The following is a 5,293-nucleotide window of genomic DNA, read 5'->3' as shown; positions in this document are numbered from 1 at the left end:
ATAGTCCGTTTGGGATTCCGAGTCTGGGAATAGCTCCGTATGGTGATTCTGGTTGAGGTTGGAGTGAATGGGAGGACTGAGTGACTATTACTCTGAGAGGATGCATTGATTTCATTATTGCTGCATTTCAGCTGTCATATATCACTGTTTTGGAAATTTTTGAAAGACATTATCTTCTATTTCAGTCGAAGTTGATATGAAATTACTGTGGAATTTAAAATGTTGAACTTGAGAGCATGCCTACATTTTTATGTTAAAAATTACTATATTGGACTTAGATGTGAAGCTCGTCACTACTTTTAGTTCTTATTTATTATTATTACGTATTGAGTTGGTTGTACTCATACTACACCCTGCACTTCGTGTGCAGATCCAGGAGATCCCGGATACTGTGGGTGTTGATTCTTTCGCACAGTTGATTTTTCGGAGATTTAGAGGTAGCTGCCGTGTTTCGCAGACCTTGTCTCTCCTTTCCTATCTCCTCGTTACTGTATTTGGTCTTAGACTATTATAGACTATGTTTTCCAGACTTGTAATGCATAGATGCTCATGTACTCAGTGATTTTGGGTCGTGACAAGTTTGTATCAGAGCCTAGGTTACATAGGTCTCACGAGTCATGAGCAGGTTTAGTAGAGTCTTACGGATCGGTACGGGGACGTCTGTACTTATCTTCGAGAGGCTGCCGAACCCTTAGGAAAAATTCAGTTTCTTGTATTCTGTCGTGCGAATTTGTTGATTTCGGAGACTAAATTTTTGTTATTCTATTCTCTCACATCGGACGGTCAGCCACCAGTACCACCAGTTAGAGTCGCGAGAGGCCGGGGCCATGGTAGAGGCTGGGGCCGAGGTAGAGGTCGAGGTGTAGCTCGTGCAGTAGTTAGAGCAGCACTTGTAGTACCACCAATTGCTCCAGCTCAGGAGAATATTCTAGATATAGTTGAGCCAGCGGGACCAGCTCAAGCACCACCTGTGCCCATAGTGATTCCAGGCCTTCAGGAGGCTATGGCCCAGATATTGACGGTTTGAACTGGCCTTACTCAGGTGGTTTCGGCTCAGGCCGCACCAGCCACTTCTCAAGCCGGGGGAGGTACTCATACCCCTATTGCTCGTACTCCAGAGTAGGTAGTGCAGGGACTTCAGGTACCGGGGGCACTACCAGCCTAGCCCGCTGCAGCTGTTCATGCCCTGGTAGTCCCCGTTATGGAAGATGATAAGCAGAGGAGAGTTGATATATTTGGGAGGTTTTGACCTCCATCATTTAGCGGTGCTGAGTCAGAGGATGCTCAGGGTTTTTTGGATAAGTGCCGGCGGATGCTTCGGACAACGGGTATTCTGGAGACCTGTGGGGTCTCATTCACTACTTTACAATTTTCTGGGGTTGCCTTCAGATGGTGGAAGGCTTATGAGAGGCGCAGGCCGGTCGGTGCAGTACCACTTAGGGAGATGTTCGTGCCATAGTCTCGCAGGGAGGATCTGTGTAGACAGTTTGAGCAGCTTCAGCAGGATAGCATTTCTGTGACCCAGTACGAGATGAGGTTTTCTTAGTTGGCCCGTCAAGCAGTTTGGTTGGTTCCCACTGTCAGGGAGAGGATTGAGAGGTTCATTGATGGCCTCACAAACCAGGTGCGGTTACTTATGACTTGGGAACGGGTATCCGGTGCTACTTTTGACGAGGTGGTTGATAATGATCGGCAGATAGAGGTGGTATATAGCTAGGAGCGAGGAGAGAGGGAGGCCAAGAGGCCTCGTAGATCGAGTGGTTTCAGTGGTGTTCCTTCATGGGGGGTCAGTTTTACCACGGTAGGGGTCGTCCTTACAGGCACTCTTAGACGGGTCGTCCAGTTCACCGTGGTACATCATCTAGCCATGGTTCATATAGTTCTTATCTGGGTCGGTCATCTCTCAATGCCCTTCCAGCCCAGAGTTCGTCCCGTGCTCCTTTGGTTCAGGGTTCATTTGCACCGGGTGCTTCTAGCGGTTATTCTAGGATTCAGTCCTCACCACCAGTACCAAGGAGTTACTTTGAGTGTGGGGAATTTGGGCATATGTGGAGGCAGTGTCCTCGTCACCCGGGAGGTCCAGTGCAGTAGAGGAATTAGACTACAACTTCAGCACCAATTACTTCACCACTCGCCCAACCAGCTCGGGGTGGGGGTCAGTCAGTGAGGGGTCGCCCAAGAGGCGGAGGCTGATCAGGTGACGGTCAGGCCCGATTCTATGCTTTTCATGCTAGGCCAGATGTTGTTACCTCAGATACAGTGATCACATATATTGTCTCAGTGTGCCATAGGGAGGCTTCTATATTATTTGACCCTGGTTCTACTTATTTGTATGTATCATCGTACTTTACTTGTTATATGGTATGCCCCGTGAGTCCTTAGTTTTACCTGTTCATGTATCTACGCTGGTGGGCGATACTATTATTGTGGACCGTGTGTATCAGTCATGTGTGGTAACTATTGGGGGACTAGAGACTAGAGTTGATCTCTTATTGCTTAGTATGGTTGATTTCGATGTAATCTTGGGTATGGATAGGTTGTCTCCATGTCATGCTATTCTGGACTGTCACTAAAAAACTGTGACGTTGGCGATGCCGTGGTTGCCAATGGTCGAATGGAGAGGTTCTCTAGATTATGTTTCCCGCACGGTAATTTCTTATTTGAAGGATCAACGTATGGTTGGGAAGGGGTGTTTATCATATTTGGCCTTTGTGAGAGATGTTGATGCCTATACTCCTACTATTGATTCAGTACCGGTAGTGCGAAACTTTTCGGATGTATTTCCTTCAAACCTATCGGGTATGCCACCCGACAGGGATATTGATTTTGGTATTGACTTGGTGCTGGGCACTAAGCCCATTTCTATTCCTCTGTATCGTATGGCACCGGCTGAATTGAAAGAATTGAAAAAGCAACTTCAGGAACTCATTGATAAGGGGTTTATTAGGCCTAGTGTGTCACCTTGGGGTGCACCGGTTTTGTTTATGAAAAAGAAAGATGGTACTATGCGGATGTGCATTGATTATAGACAACTGAACAAAGTTACAACTAAGAACAAATATCCTTTGACGCGTATTGATGATTTATTTGACCAACTTCAGGGTGTGAGGGTATTCTCCAAAATTGATTTGAGATAGGGGTATCAATAGTTGAAAATTCGTGATTCATATATTATAAAGACGTCATTCAGGACTCGTTATGGCCACTATGAATTTCTTGTGATGTCATTACCAATGCCCCATCAACATTTATGCACTTGATGAATAGCGTATTCCAACCGTATCTTGACTTATTTGTCGTGGTATTTATTGATGATATCCTGCTATACTCACATAGCTAGGAGGAGCATGCACAACACTTGGGTATTGTATTGTAGAGGCTGAGAGAGGAGAAACTATATGCCAAATTCTCTAAGTGTGAATTCTGGCTTAGTTCGGTGGCATTCTTGGGACACATAGTGTCTAGTGAAGGAATTAATGTGGATTCAAAGAAGACAGAGGCAGTCCAGAGTTGGCCCAGGCCATCTTCAGCTACTGAGATTCAATGTTTTCTAGGCTTGGACGGTTATTATCGTCTCTTTGTGGAGGGTTTCTCGTCTATTACGGCGCCTATGACTAAATTGACATAGAAAGGTGCTCCATTCAGAGACCGGGCGAATTGCTTCAGAAACTTGAAATTCCGTAGTGGAAGTGGGAGCGTATTACCATGGACTTCGTAGTTGGGCTCCCACGGACTTTGAGAAAGTTTGATGTTGTTTGGGTTATTGTAGATCGGTTGACCAAGTCCGCGCATTTCATTCTAGTTGGTACTACTTATTCTTCAGAGTGGTTGGATGAGATTTATATCCGCGAGATTATTCGCCTACACGGGGTGCCATTGTCCATCATTTTGGACCGGCGCACGTAGTTTACATCACAATTTTGGAGAGCAGTGCAACGAGAATTGGGCACACAGGTTCAGTTGTGCACAACATTTTACCCTCGAACAGACGGACAGCCCAAGCGCACTATTCAGATATTGGAGGATATGCTATGTGCTTGTGTCATTGATTTTGGGAGTTCTTGGGATCAATTTCTGCCACTGACAGAGTTTTCTTACAATAACAGCTACCAATCGAGCATTCAGATGCCTCCGTATTAGGCTTTATATGGGATACAGTTCGGTCTCTGATGGGTTGGTTTGAGCCGAGTGAGACTAGGCTACTGGGTACTGATTTGGTTCAGGATGCTTTGGAGAAGGTTGAATTGATTCAGGAGCGGCTTCGCGCGGCGCAGTCTAGATAGAAGAGTTATGCCGACCGGAAGGTCCAAGATGTTATATGATTGGGGAGAAGGTTCTGCTCAAGATTTTGCCCATGAAATGTGTGTTGAGGTTCGGGAAGAAGGGTAAGTTGAGCCCTCGGTATATTGGGTTGTTTGAGGTGCTTAAGAAGATTGGAGAGGTGGCTTATGAACTTGCATTGCCGCTTAGTTTATCGAGTGTTCATCTAACGTTTCATGTTTCTATGCTCCGGAAGTATGTCGGGGAGTCGTCGCATGTTTTAGATTTCAGCACAGTGCAGTTAGATGGTAATTTAACTTATGATGTGGAGCCGGTAGCCATTTTAGACCGGCAGGTTCGAAAGTTGAGATCAAAGAACATAGCTTCAGTGAAAGTGCAGTGGAGAGGCCAGCCAGTCAGAGAAGCTACTTTGGAGACTGAGCGGGAGATGCAGAGCAAATATCACACTTATTTGAAGCTCCAGGTATAATTCTAAACCCATTCGAGGACGAACGTTTATTTAAGAGCGGAAGAATGTAACGACCCAGCCGGTCATTTTGAGTATTACAACCCCTTTCCCCCATTTACTACTCAATTTATGATTTATAGTTGTTATGTGACTCATCGGGGTGATTGGCTCGGGTCCGGTGAAGTTTTGGAATGAATTGGGACACTTAGTTCCAAGATTTAAAGCATAGGTTAAAATAGTGACCGGATATCGAGTTATGTGTAAACGGCCTCGGAATAGAGTTTTGATTATTCTAATAGCTCCGTGTGGTGATTTTGGACTTAGAAGTGTGTCCGGAAAATTATTTGGAAGCCCGTAGCTAAATTAGGCTTGAAATGACTAAAATAGAAATTTAAGTTTAGAAGTTTGACCGGGGAGTTGACTTTTTGATATCGGGGTCGGAATCCAATTCTGGAAATTGGAATAGGTCTATTATGTCGTTTATGATTTGTGTGCAAAATTTGAGGTCAATCGGACGTGATTTGATAGGTTTCGGCATTTAATGTAGAAGTTGGAATTTCTTAG

Source organism: Nicotiana tomentosiformis, chromosome 3 (genome assembly GCF_000390325.3).
Source record: "Nicotiana tomentosiformis chromosome 3, ASM39032v3, whole genome shotgun sequence".
Taxonomy (NCBI): Eukaryota; Viridiplantae; Streptophyta; class Magnoliopsida; order Solanales; family Solanaceae; genus Nicotiana; species Nicotiana tomentosiformis.
The sequence above is the reverse complement of the archived record's forward strand: the minus strand, read 5'-3'. Positions refer to the sequence as shown.